The sequence below is a fragment of the Callospermophilus lateralis genome, unplaced genomic scaffold (assembly GCF_048772815.1).
Source record: "Callospermophilus lateralis isolate mCalLat2 unplaced genomic scaffold, mCalLat2.hap1 Scaffold_43, whole genome shotgun sequence".
Lineage (NCBI taxonomy): Eukaryota > Metazoa > Chordata > Mammalia > Rodentia > Sciuridae > Callospermophilus > Callospermophilus lateralis.
Window position 1 is genome coordinate 3,378,489 of NW_027514380.1, and position 26,708 is coordinate 3,405,196.

Consider the following 26,708-nt stretch of genomic DNA (forward strand, 5'->3'; position numbering starts at 1 on the left):
ATTCCCCTTTATTCAGCATTCCAAAGAGAATAAGAGCTTCCTCACTGAAGCAAGGAAGAAAATAGAAGCAGTAAGATAGCCATGATTATTATTATGATTAAATAAAAATAAAATGAAAGCTGACATTTCTCTATTTTACATTTAAGAACTAAATATCTACCAATGAATAAAGATAAAGGTCTAGTGGGTGTTATAAGTCTTATATTAAAAATAAAATTACCCTCATTGATAGGTGAAATTGATCTGACGTTTCACAGAAGAAGATAAATGGATTTTTAAAAATGTTTTTCTCCTCCTTACATAAGACACTTCAACTATTTATATTATTTAAATGTTATTTCTCATGGAAATAGAATCAATTTTATATATGTCTGAAGCACATTAATGAGTATTTTGAACTTCTTTCCCTCCACCCAAGTTATAAATCAAAGCAAAGAAACTCTGAAAGTTATTACATGTAGAAAATGGTTTTCTCTTTGAGAAAAAAGTATTTATGGGCTGCTGCTAAATTTAACAGAGGCAATACCAATTTAGTGTGGCTGATTTATGCATAGGAGCAAGGTTTTGGTGGTGGTCAGCTAATGACATAGAAAGTTCCTATTACAAGTTCCTGGTACATTTTAATTATGAATATTTAAATGTTTTCTCAATTTGGTGTCAGCCACGCCTCCCATAATGCTTTCCATCTCAACTTCCTTGAAGTTTTCATTTTGCTTTGAGTTGCACTCTCAAAATGATATTACAAAAACAACAACAACAAAAACAAGATAATCTTGAATATGCTCTACCTAATAAATATGATCTGGACATTTCAACATTACTTCACTTGTACCAGAATAAGGATGCTTAAGGCAAATCTGCCACCATTTGGGCATCAGGGCTCTGAGTAAGAGTTATATGTACTTGCAAGTTTAGAATAGTTTTAAAAATAAATATATTATGGATAATTATATTCAATGATAGTTTTCAATTATAAACCTAAATAGTTCTAAAGCAAGATTTCTATTTACTTATATTTCACATTTACTCTACTTCTTACACTATATTATGCATTTAAGGTTTTTTTTTCTTCCTGATGATGAACTACATCATTCTAATACCTCAGGAATCCCCTCTCCAAGTCTTAACAGCCAGCCACTTGCTGCCCAGTGTTATAGTCGGTCTTGACTAACAGCTTATAACCTTGAAACTATTTTCCCTTTTGGTTTTAGTAGCAAAATGATGGTAACCACCCAGATGTGAAGAAAAACACCCAAACCAAGAGCAAGCCTAATGACACTCTAAGTTGACATGTAAAACTATGTACTTATTATGTGTGATGTGATGTTTTGAAGCATACACAAACACACACACACACACACACACACACACACACACATATATCATGGTAAAATTAAATCTAGCTAAATGTTTTATCCCACACGAAGCTTACCAGTTTTTCTATATAAAATTACTATGAGGTATCTCATCAAAATCCTGCACTTGGGTTTATTTTCCATTCATCTTTTAGTGACCAGTCATAGAATCCCGGAAGGCATCTCTGCTTACCTTCCTGCAGGGCTAGAGCCACTGTCCTCAGTTTCCCATTGGCCATTTTTACTTCTTGAAATTGGGGGCTGCAGAATTCCAGCAGCTAGTGGATCAGCATCGTTTTCTTCTCTACCAATCCATTCTCCAATCACTCGGGGCCTCAGAAGAGAGGAATTGAATTCCACTGTTTCCTTAAGAGAAGAAAAGAATGTGCTGCTTTAGATGGCTTTTTCTTGTTCATGGACAACAGGAAAATAACCCTGTCTAGAGGGTTGGCTGCTCACTCAAACCAAAATATTCTTTTCTTTCTCCTGAATTGACCTAAAACTTCAGTTCTCCTCATCTCTACTCAACTTCTTGTTCTGTGTGGTTTATGCTGATTCCTGAGGATCACTGTGATACAGGATTTAGTAATAAAATCTTGGATTTGGATTTGGAAGGCTACACATGTGTTCTCAGATGAGGAGTAGGACTAGCATTCCTGGTTTAAGGAGGAGGGTGCTTTAGGGCCCACAAATTGAGAGCGTGGTGTCACTCCTGGGAAATGGTACATAATTTCTCTGGAAGAAATAGGGTTGGGGTCAACAGACAAAGTGAAGAGGCAATAGGGCCAGATGGACACATCATCTCCAATTGTGAAGACTCCTGGACTTTTAAAGATCCAGTAGAGGTATGTCATACTAATTCAAAAAATGTTAATCTCTTCTAATAGATTTAAAATGAGGTAACTCATTCAATTGAATGACTTGAACATGATTCAGCTATAAAAATTGTGTTGCATGAAGATACTGAATATATGTAATTGCTAGGGATATTTTAAGTGAAAAAAGGACAAGTTAAAAAGAAATACATATACATTGATCTAATTTTCGTTTAGAATTCACATGGATTGACACCCATCATTCATTCATTTTCTAATGTCCATTGATTCTTAGTATGTGCAAAAAGCTGCTCTTTACTAGGCAAAACATTGAGTAAAACCAAAGTTTTATAAAGGTTTTATTTGAAGGGAAGAATTGAGGGTGATCTTAAACTTTTGATTTGGTATTTCCATGTCTTTTCAACATTTTATGATAAATATAATCTGGTGATTTTGAAAATAGTTTGATCTCAGAAACACATGCTTTATTTAAATTATGTCTAATGATAAGTTTTAGTATTAGAAGTGTCTTGAACAATTTTGAAAATGTAGATCTTGTGTTCTGAGTCTTTACAATTCACAAATATATAAATCCAATACATGATACAACAAAAATAATAATATCATATATGTAATACAATGTGTAGATAAATATAATTTCAAAAGCAGCATATAAAGAATAATGTAGATAATATTTGATAAGAATTTATCAAATATAATTTCAAAAGAAGCATATAAAGAATGATGTAGATAATATTTGATAATAATTTCTCCAAGTGTGAATAAGTAATAAAAGGTAGTTGGATACCTAAATACTGTTTTAGCCTATGAAACATAGTAGATGTACTTTAATAAGAGTGTGTAACTTTTTTTTTTTAAAGAGAGAGTGGGAGAGAGAGAGAGTGGGGGAGGGAGAAAGAGAGAGAATTTTTTAATATTTATTTTTTAGTTCTCGGAGGACACAACATCTTTGTTTGTATGTGGTGCTGAGGATCGAACCCGGGCTGCACGCATGCCAGTCGAGCGCGCTATCGCTTGAGCCACATCCCCAGCCCCAAGAGTGTGTAACTTAACAAGTAATTTGAACTCTCTCTGCACTTATGTTCCCTGGGTTAGAAAAACAAAGAACTCCGATAGATTTCAGCTGTGAAATCATGTAATTAAATTAATTTTTTGAAATAACTGGAAAGTCATATTTATCTGCCAAAATTGAATGTCATTTGAAGTAAAGGAATTAAAATTGAGTATATTGGTAAAAGTTAAATCTGCATTTGCTTTTCAAAGCAGACTAGGGAAAATACATGTTTCAGAACTTAAAAAAATGAATGTATTTACAGAGGCAGAATCTAGTTTTGGCAATTTGAAATGTTATTCTCTGAATTTTATTTCATCCAAGCATAAAATATTGGTAATGGGAATTATTAAATCTACTATAGCAAATTAATTCATAAGTAAGGGTGGAATCATAAAATTCTGTGTATATGCTAAATATAATTATTTATGGACATGAACTCTATTCAAACCATTTTTATGCATATATCTGGAAGAGCAGAATTGCTGCAAGGGTTGAGTTGGGTAAGAAGAGATGTTTGGTAATCAGTATGGGCAGGTGATCAGAACAGGAATTTGATGGTGTGGTTTAGCAATCTACAAAGTTTTATTTTATAGGTGATGTATCAAAAAGGTGAGATAATGAATTCAATGTTATTCATTTTATTTACATAATGGAGAAGGATTTGGTTTGAAGATTTGTCCTGCTATTGGCTCATAGTAGCCTAAGTAACAGCACAACAGAATGAATAAACTTAGGATCCATAAAACAAAAAAAAAAAGAAGAAAGAAAGAAAGAGGATTTAAAGTTGGGTATGATCAAAAACTTGTGAACTGCAGAAAATCAGAAATAACTCTGCAGTTGCTTGCTGGGAAATTAAATAAAATTATAGACTCCACTGCTGGTGGAAAGTAGAGTGCAGAGAGAAGGATAAATGGTTTGGTATCCAGGATATTTAACTCCTCTGGCAACAGAAATTTAATGAGAAATAGCTGACAAGCAAGGCAATAAAAAGCCACAGAATCTTGGAGTAAATTTTTAGCTGGTAGTTAAGTGAGATATGGTGTTTTAAAATAAAAGACTAAATTAATGCCTGTGGCTTTGCAATATCGTGGTTGGCGAAAGCTGTGAAATGCTAAGGAAATTATCATGGGAGGCTTTTTTATTTTTTATTTTTTGTACTATTATAGTTAAAGCTTTGTCTCAGGGTTTCATAAACGGACTTCCAGAACACTCACGTATAATCGAATCAAGCCTTTATTGAAGCACACCAGTGGCGGCTGACCAGAACATAAAGCTGTTCCCCTGATCAGCCCTGAACAATTGCAAGAGCACTCCTTATAAGCCTGAAAACCGCAAAAGGGATGTTCAGGGGGCCTAGCCAATGCAAGCAAGCCAGGTAACAGAAGCGGGACAGTGCAGTCAAGCGGATGGAATCCTAACAAATCACAGTTAGCCCAGTCACCCCAGTTACAGAAACAGAGCCCTGTTACCCTAGGTACAGAAACAAAATACCCCATTAGGTAGTTCCGTGTTCTTAAAGGTTTCTATAGCAAAAGGAAAAGAACATCTTGCTCCAGTCATTACTCTTCTACTTGGCATGGTTGTTTTACAGGATGAAGTCATAAAACAAAATGGAGTCACATTTGCACCTACTATCACAGTACCAGAGATTGAACCCAGATGTAATTAACCACTGAACCACATCCCCATCCCCCTTAACTTTTTTTTTTTCTAACTTTGATACAGAGTCTCACTAAGTTGTTTAGGGCCTTGTAAAGTTGTTGAGGCTGGCCTTGCACTTGTGATCCTCCTGCCTTAGCCTCCCAAAATTCTGGGATTGCAGGTGTGCACCACAGCACCCAGCAAGTGGCTGCATTTTGATTCTGACAATTTTCACCAAAAATATAGATGCAGAAACAGAACATTCAATATAGAAATATAAAGGAAGAAGGAATTCAGGAGAACCTCTGGAATAGCCTGGCCCACACTCCCCAAAATAAAAAAGAGGAAGCATCCCTGTTACAAACAATGGAGCCAGATCTGAAGTTTTCTCCACTCTGCTCTGAAGCATCTTATGGTAAAATTAAACCATGCCTAGTTCTGCTACAGCCAACATTTTTCAAATTATTCAGAAGGTCTTATGTAAAATAGTGTTCAGAAAGCATTTTAAATGAAGGGACCTGGGCTTTGGCATGCTAGAAACTAATGTCTCTTGAAAGCACAGTTCATGCCAGACCACCCTTGGGAAGGAATAAGGGAGACAAACAGACTGTTGTTCAAGTCACAGCTTTAGGCTGCTCCAGCTAAGTTCCATTAGAAGAATTCAGTCTCTTCTCTGAGACAGGTGGCGATTTGCTAACATAGTTCAATCCAAAGTGATTTCTACTAAGAAATCTTTATTTGGTCATTTCTTTTGGTCTCATTTTTCCATTTGGCCAGGAAACAAAATATTCTACAGTTCAAAAAGTCAAATAAAGCTAGGCAGAATCAGGTGATGCCTTTTATGAATGGATGAATTTGTAAAGTGACCTCTTAGGAACCCTGTGGTTATACTTCCTCACAATGCAGATATAAAAGGCCCAAATCTCACTTTCCAATCAGTTTCAGAGGTCTGGCAGTATCGTTTCGAGAAACAGAAAATAATGTCTTGTCCATTCCAAAATAAATAGAACAAAAATGAAGCTCACTCATGGATTAGTGCCCACGACATTTACAATAGCACAGTGCATACACAACCTTCAAGGCACCATCTATCAATGACATGGCCATCCAACAGAAGAGCCAAAACAACTGCAGGGAGCTATCTAAGGTCTCCTGCCATGATCCCAGTGCTGGGGGACAGCCAGCTCCTTAAATTACCTCCCCAAGTGACCTGGAATTTAAATTTCACTTCACTAGGAAACAGGAAATGTTTTTAATTGATTTAAATGAGCATTCCAAGTCCCAAACCAAATGATGTTTGGTAAATTTTTGTAGATAAGGGCAACATTGTCCTGTTTGAGTGTAGGACAAGAATATATACATGACAAAGAATTGGGAATGGAGGTGATGGGGCAGATAACTCTTTAAGATTTTAAATGGGAGCAAAGGTCTCAAAAAATGGTAATGGTGGGCTGGGGATGTGACTCAAGTAGTAGTGCGCTCGCCTGGCATGTGTGCGGCCCGGGTTCAATCCTCAGCACCACATACAAACAAAGAGGCTGTGTCTTCTGAAAACTAAAAAATAAATATTAAAAAGAAAATCCTCTCTCTCTCTCTCTCTCTAAAAAAAATTAAATGGTAATGGAAGTGAGTCTATGCTTTAGAAAGTCATTAAGATACATTTTCTCACATCAGAAATCAGCAAAGATGTGATGTGTTAAGTTTGATAACCTATTGCTGAGATTGGTTGGAAACTGCACAGCTCTGAAGACCAGAGCCTGTATACCACAGGCAGGTATCAAGAATGCTGGACAATCTGAAGGGAAAGCTGGGTCTTGTCTCCAGGCATTCCAATAGATGTCACAAATAATCACAAACCAAATATGTAGCGGCAGGGAAAAGAAGAAACAAAGAAAACACTATATACATACTTGGCTGAGCTAATAATGCACATTTTATTGCTTATTATTCTCTGAAAATCTCTACATTTTTATTATTTGATTGATGCTTGTGCATGAGGCATACTCACCTCCTGGCGAGTTTAATGTCATTAAACTGACTTTGGGCCCCAGGTAGAAAATTCAGCAGTTAGGTTAAAAAGTGTTCTATAGTTTATTTCATAATTATTGAATGTATTTCTAAGAATTACCAAAGAGTTAATTAACTAATCAGAAACCCATTTCTAACAAGCTGCTAATGTATTCCAATTCTTCTTCAAAGATTAATTTATTTTTCCATTAATATACTTATTCATTCAATTTATTCAAGTCAGGCTTTCACTCCTTCTCTTTTGAATATTGCCTTTAACTGTTCAAAGTTGGCCTGAAGTTGAGCCTATACCTTATTGCCAGATAAAGAGTCCTGAAATTTTCATCTTATTTCTCCTGCTCAAACACTCTTTTCTGTGTGCACTCCAATTTTAACAGAATAATACTCAAATTCTTTGGTGTCTAATTTTTAAAATAGGCCAACATGCCAATATATCATGCAGTACATTAAGAGTCTACATTAAAGGAAAATGTAAAGCCAAGGTGCCTTCCACTCTGCTTGTAGCACATGAACTTACTGAATTCAGATGGACTTTGCTCATTATCACATTCTGGGTGCTCAGTAGCTAATCCTTTCTAGACTTCACATCTCCTTTAGCTTATATCCCACCCTTTGGGTTTCATTGCAGATTCTGCTTTTTTCAATTTGTCCTTAATATTCCCTAGTGGAATTCCACAAAGATTAATATGGGACTGAAGGAAAATTTTGTACGAGCCAGCAATGGTGTTCTTCATTTACAACTTCTACTGTTTTCTCTGTCTTTATTTTTCTTTTTTAATGGTGTTTAGATGTAGTTGGATACAATACCTTTATTTTATTTATTTTATGTTGTGCTGAGGATCAAACCCAGGGCTTAATTATGCTAGATGAATGCTCTACCCCTGAGCCACAACCCCAGCCCTCTACAATTTTCTTTTGATATCTTAAACCCAGATGTTTGAATGAAGCCTCTATTAGGCTTCCTTTTATTTGCAATTTGTGTAGACTTGACTTGCTCATGTCCTGCGTGGGCGAGGAGGGTGGGTACCCCTAGGAGTGATGGGCTGGCTGTGCAATAAAAATTATAAAACTAATATATCAAGAAATTAAAGACAAACAGGCAATAATATATGTAAAGCAGGGGCATGGCCAGTTGAGCCTACTAGAAGGGTCTAGCTTCTAACAAAGAAGAAGCCTGTGCCTGCTTTATTTATAGTGGTACAGATCAAAGGGTATCAGTATGTATAAGGTTTCCATGTGGGAGGAGTCTTTTCTTGGTGCTTGCTTCTTTAGGTGGCAGGGATGCCACAATAAACAGGTTATTTGGCTTTTGGCAGGCGACGCCCATCTCCAGGAGGCTCTTTGATCCTAAGGCTGTGAGTTAGGACAGCATGATCGAGGCATTCTTGTTGTGGGGGTGGGGGTGGGGGTGGGGGTATTCCACACAGGAGTTTCTGAAAGAGTGTCCTCTCTGCCTTAATAACTAGAATAAATATATATTTATATATAATTATATATTATATACATGGCCTCCAACAGACTTGGTCAAAGATGATTCTTTATCTCAATACTCTGAGTCTAGGAAATTTAGAATGTTACAATACTTGTGTTATGAGTTGAAATTTTTAAAGGAGTCATTTGACTGATGAGAAACCACTTGGAAATAAATTCAGTACTAATATATAGCTACTGTAAATGAAGTGAAATCCACAATTATAAATATATAATAAAATACATACCTTCATTAATGCAATTAGGCATGTGCTGTTTAACAATGGAGATATGTTCTGAGATATAGAAGTATATCCCCAAATGGGAAAATATAACAAACTTGGAAGTGTACAGGTCATTTCACTTTCCTTTTGCTTAAAATATTAGTTGAAAAACACTGGTACCTGAATAGAGCATCAGGTTATGTAACTAATTTGGGAGCAAAATCTACCATTGAGCATAAAAATTATGAGCTTACCTCATATCATTAAAAGCAAAGAGAAAAATCACTCCACACAAAGAAAAGCTGACCTATGTTCCCAGCCTGTTAGTATATTATTAATGTCATGATGCCATTGTCCTCTGGAAGGTAACATTTGGTTGCTGTTTGCATTGTTATTATTGAGTCTTTATATAGCACATTCATCTTTTATTGGTTTTAAAAGGTCACTTGTGATCTAAGCATTTTCCAGGTTACCCTTCTTTTCTTTTCTTGAACTTAGTGATGGTGTTTGTTTGGTTTGTTGTACTCTGAAAGACTCCATGCTCTGAAAGATACTCTGGACACTGAGGATATATCCAGGATACCTGTCTTTAGAGCCTGCCTCTGTACCTGTGGGAAACATTAAAGATCCATGTGTCCTCATCTGGTTAGCACAAGGCTCCCATCCTCAGCATTCATCATCAGTCTCTGCAGATTTTTGTCCAAAGTAGATAGGTGAAAGAGGTAAATTGTGTCTGCCTCAAACTTCTCTCTCTATTGGAGAGAATAAACTTGCTCTTCTTCAGTAGGTAAAATAGACTGTCTCTAAAATTCATACACAGTTTTGCAATTATTTTTAAGGACTTGCACCTAAATGACTTAGATTGTCAATGTGTTCATAGCCACAATTATATTGATCTGTGCCACTCTTTGACCTGCTGCCTCAATTTTATCTGGTCATGCAGTTCAAGGGAGCTAGATTTTGAAAATTTTTATAAATTCTTGCCAAAAGTGATAGGGATCTGATTTCAGTATTGTGGCTTCTCATGGTTATATAGAATTTGAGTTTCCTGTGTACAGGAAAAACTGCAAGACAACTTATCTTTTCTTTCTACATTCTTCCAACTCTCCATTTACCACTTCTGGTCAACTTTGAATTCACCTCAGATCCATGCTAAGAATGGGATTAACCCTGAATCCTAACACAAGTAAACCCATGGCTATCACTTGGATAAATGTTCACCAAAAGCCTATGTCTTAAAGAATTGTGGTTATCAGCCTTTAGTGTTTCAGGGAGATGGTGGACCCTTTAGGAGGTGGGGCCTATTGGAGGGAAGTTAGGTCATTGGAGCAATGCCCTTGGAGGGTATATTGATATCCCAGACTTTTCTTGTCTCTCTTGGCTCTCTGGCAAACGTGCAAGAGTGCTGCATATTCCCACCATGATGGACTGCCTCACCTCAGGCCCAAAAGCCATGGGGCCATGCAACCATCTGAAACTGTGAGCCAAATGAAACTTTCCTTATTAATGAAGATTATCTCAGTTATTTGGTTATAGCATTGGGAAGCTGACAAACACCTATTAACATCAACTGATCCAGCTAATGCCCAAGGTGATTCCACCTGGCAGTCCCTACATAAGATAGCACTCCTTTGTGTGCAAATCTGTTTGTAGGAAAACAGAAGAACTCTAAATGTGTCACCATGACTCTTACCTGGCTATGCCTACTTCCCTCCTAAGAGGCCTCATTTTTTAAGGCAGAAAGTCAGCCACTGGGCAGAGATTATTGTCTGGCTTATAGAGCTGAGTACTCCTGTCTGCATCAATAGGGAAACATTTTAACATTCAAGCTCTAGAAAGAGTTTGAAAATCAACTACCATCAAGACCTTTATCCCTGGCTTTAATCACCTTTTTCATTAGCCTGAGCCTGTGCAGTTCCTTTTCCATTTCTATTATTCTCAACCAAGGACTTGTGTTTCCAAATCTTTGTTCTTTTGAGCCCCTAGCTATTTCTTCCCATTTTATTCCACTGAACTCCACCTCATACTCAATCTGTCCACCCCAGGTTCACAAGTCCTTGCCTGAAGTATGGCCACCTCTTTTTGATTAAGCCAGAGCTGCATCCTGTCTGCATTCCATCACTTCTAAGCAATTCCTTGTTCCTCCTTCTATAGGGGATTGTAGGCTGATTATTAAGATTATTAAATCAGATTCTTGCATATACCCTGTTACTGAGATTTACTTCCCATTTGATCCCCAACTGGGGTAATTTTCAGATTTTTGAAAATATTCACACATGACTTAGAGCTTTGACAGCACCACTAAACCTCACCATCTTCCACCCATGTCAAGATACAATCACAGTTACTTGCTTTTCTCCATTTCTTTCATCCATCTACTCCCATGGCCATACCCTAAAACCTGCCATCCCCCAAACTATCCCTTTTCTGATGCTTTATATTTCAGTACCTCATTCCTTACCCACTTTCTTTGGTGATGTTTGTCACTCATTATCTTCTCTTCAGTTTTTGGGCATCTCCCTTTTTGCACACTCTATCAGCATTTCTCCGACCTTTCATCTTTTTCTATTGAGCCTACACCTCTTCATCAATTCTACTTTTCCTGTAAATCCATTAGGCTTATCTCATTATATATTTCATTATATACTCCAGTTGGCAAATCTTGCTACAGAAACCCACAACTTAAAATATATAGCATCCTACCTCTGGACTCTCATCAGATACTGAACATATAATTGGATGCTATTTTACCATCCAAGTGACATATATTATGTTAAAAACTGAACTTACTCTATCAAAATTTGGTTAAGCTTGAGTGAAGAAACAAATTGCTGTTTGTAAGATGTTTAAAATCATTATCTTTTTGCATTTAAAAATAAAGAAATGTCATGCTATATTTGGCATGGTATCTTCTAGACCAGGAATGGAAAATATACTTCTTTTTCATGCCAATTTCAATTGCTTAGAGTACCAGTAACTCATTTGTATTGACTACTGAACACATAATGCACAATTTGGTTAACAGGATTTGGACATTAGAGGATTAGAGAAGGTAGACTGTTTTCCAAGCAGTGATTAGCTGATATGTATTCAACCATCAGGTTTCAGCTTAAACAGTATTTCCTCAAAGACAATTTATCTTGAAACTTGATCTAGATCTTACCATGTGGTCCTTATCATAGCTCTTAACTAATATCCCTGCCCTAATAGACTAACAGGTTCCCTAAGAGAACTTTTCTATCATGCTTACCATGGTATCCTATGCTTAAGTGTCTAGCAAATGCTTAATAAATATTTACTGAATAAGTTGCATGATTCTAACCTGCAAACCTGCTTTGCACATACATTTTCTAGCCAAAAGAAGCCATTTGTTGTCTCCCTAAGGACACCATATATCCCAATTTTCATTCCTGCCATTTGCTCAACACTTATAAATAAACATTTATTAAAGACACTTCAGTGCCGTTTGTTAGACACTTCAATATTTTACATGTTTTCAATGTACACTGTACCAAAATTTCTATAAATAAATAAATTTGTACATAAAAGTAATACTTCCTCTTTCACATTGCCTCTCAGAAGCAGCAAATTCACATATTTTGTGGAAGTAACATTTATCAGTTAACTCTTGAGGACAAAACAATGGATCAATGATGACCTCTGGAACAATGATGACCTCTGACAGGAACATCTGACATAGGTAGCCATTTGGCTAATATCTCCCTTCAGCTTTTTGGCTAAAGAAATGTACTTTGAGATTTTTTTAAGGACCTTATTTGTTTCAATGTAATTTTCAGTGAATTACACATTGGCACTCACAAGACAGTTAGCTACAGGTCTCAAAAGTGCAAACACACCCAGGTCTAGGGCTAAATCTTATGTAGTCCACACCGAGTCCGTCTATGTGAAGGGAGGGCATGGATGGGCCTGCTCAGGCTCCTCAGTAGACATGAGCTAGCCCTGGAATGTGAGAACTTGATCTTTTTTTACCCCCAATGTAATATTATATTGGCAGAATTAAAACATCACTATTGAAAAATCCACAGGTACCAACACCAGCAGCCTTTGCCTTAATAAAAAGCCTCAGCTAACAATCCGGCAACATGGACAAGATGACATTTGCTTTTAAGAAAGAGTGAGCTTCAGAGAAGGGAGAAAGTCCTACAGTCCTAACTCATGGCTTGTGGTGGATTAGCAACCTTCACTCCACCCCTCAAAGAAGCAAGCCTCCAGGGAAAAGCCCCTCACAGCAAAGACACATTGCAGGAGCCACCAACACAGGCTAAACGTAACTGCGAAGAGCACACAAAACCAAGGACCCCCCCGTCCTTCCAAACCCACCAGGAACCCCAGGAAACAAATGTGGTTTATGTCTCTAAATTCCCACAATGCACTAAGGCACCAGAACTATTCCTAACCCCCCTCCAAGGAAACAGCAACCTGCAGGAAAGGCCAAGGAGGCCTCTGGGAGCTCCATGCTGCCTGAAGGGAACACAGGGCAGGGCTGAAGGTCTGCGGGGTCCGCGTCACACAGCCTCACTATAGAGTACAGGCAAAGACCCCTGGGGAAAGAGAAGGCCGTCAGAGCCAAGTTCCAGCATGACCAGCTATGGCATCTAGTGTAGCTGCCAGGGAGGCCAGGAGGACAGTAAGGGATCACCTTTTCCATCTAGGGACACCACCGGCTTCCTCAAGAATGTCGGCATTCTATTGTTTGCTGGGGTAGAGGGACCTGTCCCCGGCCCCACTGCGAGGATGATGTGGACAGTCTCCTTGGTCGCCCTGGCTGGGATCCTGGCCATACAGTGCACTTGGCTGTGTGCTGTCCCTGCATGTGGGCTGAGGGTGGGGGGCCTGCTCCTTGGAGTAACTGTCCACATCAGCATTGCAGTCACTGCACACGAGAGGGCCACTGGGTTCTGAAGGAGAGATGGGCCAGGTCAGAGCCACCCCCACAGAACAGGCCACCCACCTGCACCCAAGTGGGGTTCTGCCCCCAGCCTGCAAACGCCCCCTCCCCAAAGACCTTCACAGAAAAGGCTGGGCACATGCCACACCGTTAGTGGAGATGGGGTCCTTCTTGCTCACATGCCCCAGATTAAGCTAATCTTGTACTTAGAGAATGTAGTCACACTACTGTGATCAGAGGCAAAAAAAAAAAAAAAAAATAGAAAAAAGAAAAACCCCAACAATTTAATTAGGTACCATAAAGGGTTAAGAGTTTTCTGAACAATTAGAAATTTAACCTCAAAACAGCCCTGGTGAACAGATACTAAAACCCCCTATGTTGCTTATTATTCTGGAAAATTATTGCTCAGGTTTACTGTACCATAAATAGTAACTAAGAGACACACTCCTCTAGAATTAAAAGGGCACCAGGTCAGAGCTTCCTGTTTATATACTAAATACCCAATTTAGAGAGTGCTGGATGGAAATGTAGGTGTCTCCCCTCTTCATTTAGTGAGTGGGTCAACCCAGATCTTGATTTCAAAAAGGCACTGCTTTTCCTGGTGGAAGCATCACCTACCCATCTTAGGTGGACCAGGTGTCCCAGTTGCTTTTTCTGACACTTTCCAGGGCTCTTTACTGTATCTAACGCAGAGCTTGGGCTGCCTCTACATGCTGCTGTGGACGTAACCTCTGGGAAGAGGCCCGCATCTCTCAGACACACACCTGCAACAGACTCCCCAGGTTAGAAACTGCAGAGGAGGTCTCAGTGAGTTTGAGGAGCAGGACGGGTGGGGCTGCTGCTGTAGTCTCTCTATCAGTGTGAGTTACTACTGTGCCTCCACGAAGCTGGCAATGGCCTGTTTTCTAGTACCACTTTCCGAGCAAGCAGTCTTTGAGCATCTGCAGCCATGTTAGAGGAGCAGCTCTCTCAGGCCCGGCCTTCAGCTCAGCAAGCACTCACAATCTCCCACCAACTGAAACAGCACCCCCTACAGAGAGCTTTCCCTGTGAGTCTGGAATACAGAGCAGGTCTGGGCACTGCCGCTGCACTCGCAGCCCTTGGTACCTTCATGGTGCCAGAGCCCCCACACAGATCCCAAAATCCAGGGATGCTCAAGTCCCTTGTATATAATAACACACCATTTGCACATAACCTGAATACACTGTCCCATGTAAGTCACCCTAGATTAAGCATCGTGACTAGTAAAATGTACCTTTGTGTGCACAGCTATTGGACTGTGTTTTGGGGGAATAATGACAAGGAAAAGAAGGCTGCATGTGCCTTCTCCGCCCTGGATATTTCTAGTGTGTAGAGAATTGAACCCACAGATACCAAGGGCCAACTGTGGAAGCAGGGTTTGGTTTCAGGGCCTGGGGTTTCCCTTCAGCTGTTTCTGACAGTGATCCTACCTTATCCCAACTGGGAGGCTTATTGCTAAGCCCAGATGGTGACCTTCCGGAAAGACAGGATGTTGAACCCTCTGCAGAGCTTGCACAGACCAGGACTGAGCTGAACAACAGAGGCCTGGGCCAGCAGCTGCCTCGTTCACCTGATGCTCCCTCCCACCTAATGCCAGACACCTGAATAGGGAACTAGAGGCCATCTCCACCTACGGAGGACAGTCACCTAGAGAGAGCTCCATCTCACTGTGTCAGAGGCCTTACTGTTGCTCTCGATGTGCTTGTTGGCCCAATGGCCACCCTCAGTCCTGATTGAGGTTTCTCACCAGTCAGAAAGGGTCCCCTGAGAAGAGAGGTAGCTTGGAACATCTGGTGGCAAAATAGTTTCATCTGCAAGGAGATAAGACAATGAAATATTCAGGATTGCGGTGACAACAGATGCAGATGCGCATTCACTGTCAGGCCCCGAACAGGATCCCCTGGCAACAGCCATCGAGGCTGCGCAGAGACCAGGAGTTGGTGCAGGTAGGAGGCCCTCCCAGACCCGAGCTGAACCTGAGCCCAGGTCAAAAGCATGTGAGACCACAAAAGACGGGGAAGAGTGACAGGAAGGGAGACAGAACTAATAAATCCACAGCACTGTGATGCTTCAGGGACAATCCACCTCCATTTATGAGGAGGACATCAGCAGGAAGTTCTTTTTTTTTTTTTACTTGTCAATAGACCTTTAGTTTATCTATTTATATTCTGTGCTGAGGATCAAACCCAGTGCCTCACTCATGCCAGGCAAGTGCACTACCACTGAGCCCCAGCCCCAGCCCCAACGCAGTTCCATTTCTGGCTCTGCCCTGAGTATGAACCCAGTGTCCGCAGGACCAAGGCTTCGGTTCTCCAGAACCACATTCCCAGAGGTCCTGGAGTTCCCAGAGCATGAGAGCTCTTGAAGAGTGTGGACCTGGCTTCTCCTGCCCTGGAAATGAACGGCCACTGTGCTCACCTGTGTTGGTGACACTGTACTCCTCGCTCTTCTTCCTGGTTTGGTAGATGATGCACACCCACACCAGCGATATAAGAACAATGCTACACACTACGGTAATGGTGAAGATGCCATGGTGGTCCTTCCTGCAGCCAGGCGTGGGCAAGATGCTCAGCTGGCTGTGAGCGCGCTCCGTGCCCAGCGTGTTGGACATCTCGCAGGTGTACTGGCCCGCGTCCTCCACCACCACATTCTGGACCACCAGCAGCTGGTTGCCGGAGGTGAAGTGGTGCCTGTCGGTGAGGCTCAGGAGGCAGTTCCCCTTGAGCCAGGTGATGCGGGGGGAGGGGCTGCCAGTCACTGCACTGGAGGGCCACCGTCTCCCCCACAGACACCACGAGGTCTTCCAAGGGTACCACCAAGGACGGGGTCTCTGCAAGAGATCAAGAGACAGCACACTCACTCTGGGGCCTCAGTGCTGTGGTCTGCTTGGTTCTCTAGACATGGCATAATCCCACCTGAGGGCTTCCATCAGCGTGGCAAGCTTTTCAGAAGATGGCTGATCTCTGGTCATAAAGGTTCCTGTTCCCAAACTGTGTTATGTCCCTGTTCTTGACTAAGACCACACCCCTCCTGCATGCTCGTTGGTCACCAGTTGCTCAAGGTTCTGGCCCTGCACTGGCCTTTAGCCTTTTTAAAGAGATAGGAGCCAGGGTGGTGGGGCACGCCTGTAATCCCAGCAGCTCAGGAGGCTGAGGCAGGAGGATTGCAAGATCAAAACCAGCCTCAGCAATTTAGCAAGGCCCTAAGCAACTCAGTGAGACCCTGTCTCTAAATACAAAATAGGGCTGGGGATGAGGCTCAGTGGTTGAGTGCCCTGGGTTCAATCCACAGGACCCCAAACAATTTTTTTAAAAAGAGGAAAAAAATCCTAAAAGCAGCCCCAAATTTCAAACAGTAGCAACACCTTCCCGTAACCCCAGGGTTCACAGAGCAACTCCGCAGGCCCTACCCTCAGTGCCATTTCAGACTCCTACACATGCACGCACACACACACCCCCAAGAGTATACCAAGGGTCGAACCTAAGACAGTCAGGGTGGCATTCGCTGACACAGAGCCTGCTGAGTTCTGGGCGGTGCAGCTGTAAATGCCCATGTTATCTATTTTCACATCAGTGATGAAAAACACGTCATCGTCTGGCATGACATGCATGCAACACTCCCGAGCCGCAGGGAAATATGTGCCTCCATCTTTCTGCCAGGCAATCTGGGGGTTGGGGTGGCCGGTGGCCACACACTCAAGGGGAGCCATGGTGCCAGTCTGGATGGCAATGTCTCGGGGCATTTTGGTAAATGATGGCAGCACTGGAAAACACACACAAAGGGAGAGGTCTGGGACAGCTGTCTGCAAATGCAGGGAACACCTCTGGGGCAGAGACCCCCAGTGTGAAAGGGCCACTGCTCGATACCTCCCCACCCTGTGCCACCGCCAGCCCAGGACTGCTACAGCCACCTCAATCAAGAGCAGTAAGCTTCCCAGGGAAAGTGCCAGCCTCTCCCCACCACGGCCTGGCACTTCCTCCACCTGTCCACTCCATCTGGGGAGATGCACCTCATAGGTGGGACCCTTGGAGTCGGGGCCTGAGGCTTACCTGCCTTCACAAGCCACAAGGACAGAGCCTGGGAAACATAAATACCTGCTCACTAAGCTGCAATAACAGAGGGAAGGTCCATGCATCCCCAGGGCAGCGTGAGGGCCATGCTGCTGAGCACACATAGGCAGAAGCACTGGGCTCACTGGCTCAGGTTCAGCAAGCAGTGGGACACCAGAGTAAGTGTCCAGCTGCATGGCAGGCATCACCACACTTCCTGTCCAAGCTGCTCTGGTCAGCCAGGTACCATGGCCCTCCCCTGTCATCCCAGTGGCTCAGGAGCCTGAGGCAGGAGGATCATGTTCAAAGCCAGTCTCAGCAACTTAGTGAGGCCCTAAGCAACTTAGTGAGGCCCTAAGCAACTTAGTGAGGCCCTAAGCAACTCAGTGCGACCCTGTCTCTAAATAAAATATAGGAAAGGGCTGGGATGTGGGTAAGCACCCCGGGACCTCATTTACCTGGTGTAAATAACAAATGCCCTGGCAGAGAGTCACTTAGTTGCCTGAGTCTTGAGGTGGCAGTGTGGCCTCTCTAAGAATACACCAAGACAACCTGAGTGTGGTCAAGTTTGTTTTGTGGTCTGCGGGGCTGACTGAGCGCAGCCTGCTGGCACTTCTGATGAACTTCGAGCCAACTCTGTCACTGGCACTTTAATGATGAGAAAAATCTCCCCGGGTTCTCAGGGAGATGCCCACTCACACTCCTCCCATCCCCCTCCAAAAATAGCAGCCCTGAAGAGAGCAGCTCTGACAAGCTGGTTTCTGAGTACAGGATCTCATCCCACCCTCCCCCACACTTGTCTTGCTCTCTGCTGTCTTGAGAGGTGGGGACCTGCCCCTGCCCAGGCTGGCCTGTGCTTCCACAGCTGTGCCACCCACTCAAGGGCACAGCTTCCCCAGGGTCTGGGATACGGGACCTAGAAACTGAATCGCGTGGTTCCAGAGAAGTTTAAGGCTCAGCTCTGCCACTCACCCTGCCTCCCAACAGTCACCCAAAGTCCAAGGAGAGGGTGCTTTAACCTGCAGAACCTGCCCTGGGCAAACCCAGGGTACAGTGCGGTCTAATCACAGGTCTGCCTTCGTCCTCTCCTAGGTGGGCAGCTAGCAGGGCGGGGTGCCTGGGAGAGACCAACGGGGGCACCTACCATTCACCGTGAGCTGGGCCTTGTTAGAATAGGTGGAGCCAAAGTGGTTGGTGATGACACACTGGTAGCAGCCCTCCTGGCCAAAGGTGACCCTGCGGAGGTACAGGATGGTGGTGTACTCCATCACTTCCCCGTCCTGGGTGCGCACGTGGGAGAAGTTCTCCATGTCGGCACTGGCCAGAACCTCATTGTCCTTCTTCCAGGCAAAGGTCATGGGGGAGCTGCTGCTGCTGGCTGCTGAGCACGTGAACCAGATGTCCTTGCCTACCACAGCTATTGTCGTCTCCGGCTGGGTGATGATCTGTGGCTTTGGGAAGTAGACTGGGGAGAGAAGGGCCACCATGAGGAGACAGGGACCAGCTGCTGTCACGCTCACACAAAACCAGGCCAGGGACACCAGGCCCCACCCAGGTGAGGCCATGAGCATGCCCCTGGACTAGAAATGGGCCACCAGCACTTGGTCACCCAGCCCTCCAGAAGCTTCCTAGAGGCCCACACCCACTGCACCTGTTGACACGGCTACACAAGAGGTGCCACTTGTTGTGGCTGCACAAAGGACTCTGGCACAATGGCTTCCAGAACGTTGGGACTCCCAGAAATCTGAACTCCCTTAAAATGATAAAAGTACTGCAAAAAATGGTCAAAATCAACGGTTCCAATTTCTGGAAAATCAAACACAATGATCCACAGGGTGTGGACTCAAGAAAATGGAGGCCTCTTGGAAAGAGATAGGAGCTCTCTGGTGTTATGAGTTACCCAAGTCCTACCTGCCTCCACCCCACTCTGTGACAGCCTTGAGACTCAGCAGCTAGCAACCATTGAGGGGGCAGGTGGAGCTCCCCCAAAAGCCCTATCTGAGCAGTGGCACTGTGTGATCTATCGGGCCAAGACCTAGAAAGCCCCACTCATGAAGAAGGCTCACCACAGGAAGCCCTGTCCCCAGGCATCTGATGAAAATAGTGGCCACTGTGTAACCATGCCACTGTCCAAGGTGACTGTGCCCGTCGGGGTGAACAGGAAAGTTCACTGAAACTGAAGGAAAGTCAGGTGGAGGAGATAGCAGCAGCAGGCCCTGTGAGGTCCACCAGAGTCCTGGGAATCAGGAAGTGCACGCCCACGTGCAGGGTGGACACACACCCTGGAAAGACCTCGGGGGAGCCCTCATTTCTTGCCTGGGCTGAGATGGCAGACACACACAAGCAGGAAGTGAGAGCACATGCCAGCACATACATACCCGGCCTGGGTGAAGGACCCAGGATTTGCTGATGGGCGTGACTTAAGGACTTCTGTGTCAAACTATTGGCTACACACTAGCAAGCCAACCAGGAACTCAAGGGGTTGTGCAGAGCAGGCTCCACAACACTCATCTAGGAGAGGCCCTAAAGGAATGGTGATGGGCTAGCAAGCCCTGGGGGTGGACGGGAAGATCTGACTCTGGACTTGCCATGTCATTTTACTTTTTTTTTTTTCTGGAACTGGGGATCGAACCCAGGGTCACTTGAACATGGAGCCCCTTCCCCAGCCCTATTTTGTACTTTATTTAGAGACAAGGTCTCACTGAGTTGCTGAGGACCTCCGCTAAGTTGCTAAGGCTGACTCTGAACTCGAGATCCTACTGCATGGGCCTCCTGAGCAGCTGGGATGGGGCCTGTGTTTCCGCACCCAGCATATTATTTTATCTTAAATGTCCAATTTTCAACAACAAATTATGAAACCGGTAAAAAAAAAAAAAAAAAAAAAAAAAAAAAAAAACATCAATACAAACTGTCCCTGAGGAAATTGAGATCTTGGATTCATTAAACAACATCAGAGGGGCTAGGGATGTGGCTCAAGTGGTAGTGCGCTCACCGGGCATGCGTGCGGCCCGGGTTCGATCCTCAGCACCACATACAAACAAAGATGTTGTGTCCGCCGAAAACTGAAAAATAAATATTAAAAATTCTCTCTCTCTCTCTCTCTCTCTCTCTCTCTCTCTCTCTCAAAAAATGTTTCAAACAACATCAGCTATTATAAAACTACTTGAAAAACTAAAACTAGTCTAAGAGAATTAAAGCATGAGAACAGAAACTATAAAAATGAACCACATACAAACCATGGCATTTACAAGTATAGTAACTGAAATTAAAAATCCACCCTAGGGTGGATATAGCTCATTGGTAGAGTGCTTGGCTTGCATGCACAAGGCCCTGGGTTCAATCCTCAGAACCAAATAAAAACAAAACAAAATCCACCCTAGGACTAGGGCTGTAGCTCCCTAGTAGAGCCCTTGTCTAGGATGGGTGAGACCCTGGATTCAATCTCCAGGACTACATAAAAAAAACCTAAGTAAAATAAAGGTATTGTGTCCATCTACAACTAAAAATATTTTTAAAAATCCATCCTAGAGGGCTCAGTAGCAGAACTGAACTTGCAGATGAGTCAGTGAACTTGAGACAGGTCAGCGGAGATATCCAGTCTGAGAATCAAAGAGAATGAAGAAAATACACAGAACTTCAGAGATCTGTGCAAGGGCATCCAGCATCTCAACACACAGATCATGCAAGTCCAAGCACAGGACACAAGGAGGAGGGAGAGTATGTTTGAAGCCCTGATGCACCCAAACTTATAAATTGGATGAAAAACATGCACCTACATATCTGAAAAGTTTAATCAACTCTAAGCAAAATTCATTCAAAAGGCTAGGTTCATCATATTCAAGTGTTAAATGCCAAAGACAAAGCATTTTCAAAACAGCACAAGAAAAACAACTTATCAAGTACAGGGGATCCTTGAAAATATTTGTAGCTGATTTCTTATCCAAAACCAGGAAGGTCAAGAGGGAGAAATATTCAAAGTATTTAAAAAGTCTGGAAATCTCAGGTGCAGCAAAATTATCTTTCAAAAATAAAGATGAAATTAAAACATTCCCAGATTTTAAAAAATATCCAAACTGAGAGAATTTACTGCTACCAGACCCTACCCACAATAATTACCTGTGGTGGTGCATGCCTGTAATCCCAGCGGCTCAAGAGGCTGAGGCAGGAGGATCATGAGTTGAAAGCCAGCCTCAGCAAAAGTGAGGCCCTAAGCAACTCAGTAAGACCCTGTCTCTAAATAAAATACGAATTAGGGCTGGGGATGTGGCTCAGTGGTTGAGTTCCCCTGAGTTCAATCCCTGGTACCCCCTCCTCCAACAAAACAAAACAGTAAATAAATTAAACACTCTGATCAAAATGCAAGGAGAACCATAATGGATAAAAAAACTATGACCCAGTATACACTACCTACAAGAGGCAGTTTAGATCCTAAGACAATTAAACAGTCACCCAATATGAGACAAAATATTTTATCATGCAAATGGGTCAATCCATCAGGAAGACATAAAAATTATAAATATGTGCACCTAACAGAGCTTTACAAAATGTAGAGCACCACCTGTCAGAACTGAAGAGAAGAACAGACAATGTAACAATAATACTCTTATTTCCAATGAAAAGCTAGGCAGAAAAACTAGGCAGATGAACAAGGATAAAGAAGACTTGAACAACAGTATTAACCAACTAGTTCTAATATACACCCATGGAAATCTCCACCAAACAACAGCAGAATATTCTTTTGAAATGTACACGGAACAATCTCTAAGATAAGACTATATTTTAGGTCAAAACATAGGTCCAATAAGTTTAAAAAGATGGAAATCACACAAAGTATCTTTTTTGATGACAATGGAACAACGTTTAAATCCACAGTGAAGAGAGTATTTGGAAAGCAACTTGTGGAAATTAAGCAGTGCACTTCCGCAGAGCAGAGAAGAAGTCACAGGGATGCTGGAGAATGCTCTGAGTTGAATGAAAACGATGTGTTTAGTTTTCAAGTCTCGGAAGCTACGCCTAAAATGGTGCTCATGGACTTATTGCTGGAAAAGTCTGTATTAAAGAAGTTTAGGACTAATAATCCAGTTTTTTAACCCAGAAAAAGAAGAATAAACTACACCATCACAAGCAGGAAAAAGAAATTAATCATGATTTGAGCAGAAATGAAAGGAGGAGGACAGGAAAATGAGAAAATCACTGCAAAGCAAAAATTGATTCTTTGAAAATATCAACAAAATTGAAAAACCTTTAGCTCAACTAGTAGGCAGGAGGGAAAAACAGAAGGCACAAAAAAGGGCACCCTACTACTGACCTTCTTCCAGCCAGAGGAAAATAGGGAACACTCTAACAACTCTATCCAGCTCACCAGACCACCTGGCTGAAATGATAAATTCCTAAAACTGACTCAAGAAAAAACAAATTTTGGCTCAACACTAAGGAGACACTTTAGAATTTAAGAATTTTTAAATGTAGAATTAAGAAATTCCTATAAAGAAAAACCCAGACTCAAGAGAATTCTACCAAACATTTAGAGAGAGAACCAATCCAAAACTTCCAAAGCATTTTTTTTTTCCTCTTTCTTTTTTTGGACAAGTAGAGGTAAATAGAATATCTTCCAACTAATTTTATACAACTATTATTCTAACAACAAACACCTAAGAAAAACATCTCACACACACACACACACACACACACACACACACATCAACAACAATAACCTAGAGAACAATGTCTTTTATAAGTATAGATGCAAAAACTTCAGCAAAAATCCCAGCAAACTGAAATGTACAGCACCTAAAAAGAATCACATATTATAATCAAGTTAGGTTGATCCCAGGAAAACAAGGTTTACCATTCAAAAATCAATGTACTAGGCCATTATCAATAAAACAAAGGGGGGGGATCCTATACAGTCATCTCAGAAACACACACAAATATATTACACACAAGACAGAATCCAATACATTTTCATAATAAAAATATTCAAAAAATTAGGGTTAAGAAAGGAACTTATTTATCCTCATAAAGGTCATCTTTGAAAAATCCACAGTTAATATTATACTTAGCTGGGCTCAGTGGCATGCACCTGTAATCCCAGCATCTTGGGAGGCTGAGGCAGGACTAAAGCCAGCCTCAGCAATGGTGAGGCACTAAGCAAGTCAATGAGACCCTGTCTCTAAATAAAATACAAAATAGGGCTGGGGATGTGGCTCAGTGGTTAAGCACCCCTGGGTTCAATCCCTGGTACCTGCCCCCCCCAGAATAAAATTATTGTAAATGGAATTCTTTTCTTGTTTGTTTATTTAGTGCCTCGCAATTGCTGAGGGTGGCTTTGAACTTGCAATCCTCCTGACTAAGCCTCCCAAGCTGCTGGAATTATAGGCATGCACCACTGCAACTGGCTCTAAAAATATTTCTAAAAAAATTTTTGCACAACTGTCTAGAAACTGAAAAACCACCACCACAATTCACAGACTAGGAAATTGTATTTACAAATCATATACCCGATGAGGTCTAATATTCTGAATATTCTAATATTCAGAACTGACAACTCATAACAAATATAGATCTGAATGTGCTAATATTCAGAATTGATAACTCATAACAAAATAGAGAAATGAATAAATGACTTGAGTAGCTATTTTTCCAAAGAAGCTATGCACAATCCAATGAACATCTAGAAAATTATTCAACATCATAAGTCATTGTGGAAATGTTAAGACTACCATGAAATTCTACTGTGTTCCCACTAGCAAAATCTGAAATAAAAAAGATAGCAAGTGTCCGCAAGCATGAGGAGAAATCATAATCCTGTACATTGCCAGCAGGTGTGTAAAATCCTGAAGCCACTTTGAAAAAACAGTTTGACAGTTCTTCGGTCACACCTAGCGCTACCACAGGACCCAAAGATTCCATTCCCAGGTGCAATCCCAAGAGAATTCACATAACTAGTGCATGAATGTTCACATCAACATTAATCATAAAATCCCCAAAGCACAATCAAATATCCGCCATTTGATGCATGGATGAAACAAAACCTGTAGCCATACAGCAGGATGTCACTCAGTCACAGAAAAGGAACTGATGCTTTAAAACTATGCTCAGGGGTTGGGGTTGGGGCTGGGGCTGGGACTCAGTGGTAGAGTGCTCACGTAGCATGTGTGAGGCACTGGGTTTGATCCTCAGCACCACAATAAAAATAAACAAATAAAATAAAGGTGTTGTGCCCAATTATACCTAAAAAAAATATTAAAAATATAAAACAAAACTGCTCAGGGGTGCGGGGAGCTCAGGCCCCAGATCCAATCCCCCCACTGGGGGAGAAGACCCAGCAAAGTGAGAAAAGAAGAGTTCCTCAGGCCACATGCCGTCCACCAGCACTCATATTAACTGTCCAGAGCAGGCAGGTCACACACACCCGTGGACTAGTGACCACCACGGCTGGTGGCCAGGAGAAGAGGGAATGCCTGCTAAGGCGTGGGATTGTGGTTTCTTTCAGAAGTGATGAAAATGTTATAAATCAGTGAGGACACAAATTTTGAAGACACTAAATCCAAAGTTCATGTTTTAAAGAGACACATTTTTATGACATGTAAAAATTATATTTATAACACACACACACACACACACACACACACACACACACACAGAGCTTTACTGAGCAACAATTCACCTATACTACAGCTAGCCCATTTCAAGTTCACAACTTAATGGTCTGTGGTGCATTCACGAGTAGGTGTCATCATGACCACAGTCAATTTTAAGATATTTTTGTCACCTCATGAAGAAGCACTTTGTAGCTACTCCCCTTCTCTCTCCATCTCTCCCCAGGCTGGAGCACCTCCTAGGGCACGTCTTACCTCTACAGATCTCCCTGTCCTGGGACTTCCCTGTGACTGGGTCATAGAATCTGCGGTCCTTTGTCACTGACCACTTTCCCTTAGCTTATCATTTTCAAAGTTAATCCAGGCTGTGGGAGGGATGGGACGGGTGGCATTTTATGGCCTGATAATCCTGCAATGTCTGAACCCAGAGCACTTAAGCACTGAGCCACATCCCCAGCCCTTTTATTTTATTTTTTTTTTATTTAGAGACAGGGTCTCACTGAGTTGCTTAGAGCCGCAATAAGTTGCTGAGGCTGGCTTTGGACTTGCAATCCTTCCGCCTCAGCCTCCTGAGCTGCTGGGATGATAGGCGTGCATCACCAAGCCAGCTTCTCCATAGTATTTTTTTTAAACAGCTTAACTTGCATCTACCCATAAACGATCATAGCTATTAAAAACGTGAGCATAAAGCAATTTACAAGGGTTTGTTACTCTGGAAGTTCTTCCTCATATTCACAAGGGTCCCAGGAAGCCTCAGTACTTACAGTTTCTTAAGATTCCTCATTGTGATAAAGGTGTCCAGCTGCACAGACCTGATGGCATTCTCTCCCAGGTCCCTGAAACACAACACAAGGACTTGTGCCAAGAAACCCCAGGTGCCCTTCCAGCCAGCCCTGAGTCTGAGCCAGGAGACTCGGAGGTTTTCCGTGACAACCTTGGTTTCATGTGACCCAGAGGTGATAACTCCACAGGAGGTGGCTCTCACACGTGTTGATACAGCACATGCGGTGACACGGGGACCCAACCTGTCTGAGGGGCAGCGTAGAGGCGGGTGCAGGCCTGCTCAGCAAGTCAACTGCCACAGGCTCTCCCAGAAGAACCGGGGTCAAACTTGGTGCAAAGAAAAAAAAAGACTCAAGCCCACCCAATCGAAGGAGCTACCCCAGAAGGATGTGAAGGTCTCAGGGCTGGCTGGTCCCCTTACTCCCAGGGCCAGGCAGAGAAGCTCCCAGTGGGGTGGGGTATGTGTCACTCTGATGGCTGGCCTTGTGGGGGTGATGAGGAGACCAGGGCCCAGGGAGGAGAGGGGGAAGCAGTGACACAGGGCACTGGAGGGAGGAAGGTATTGTCCACACACCAGCTGCATTCATGGGGATCACATCGACTGGCCATGTGTTTTGTGATTGCTCTGGCACAGGCAAGATAAGGGCCAGCATTGAAGCAGCTGCTGCTTCTAAACAGTCTGTTTCTCAGTTTACAAAGATGCCATTCAATCCTAGCTGACTTTGCCATGGCCACCC

At 42.5% G+C, this 26,708-nt stretch overlaps 1 pseudogene; it reads right to left on the reverse strand.

The window, feature by feature from the left end:
- Positions 1-13,147: 13,147 nt before the first annotated feature.
- The window catches only part of LOC143389054 (leucine-rich repeats and immunoglobulin-like domains protein 1), a 30,132-nt pseudogene continuing 16,571 nt past the window's right edge, over positions 13,148-26,708 (reverse strand).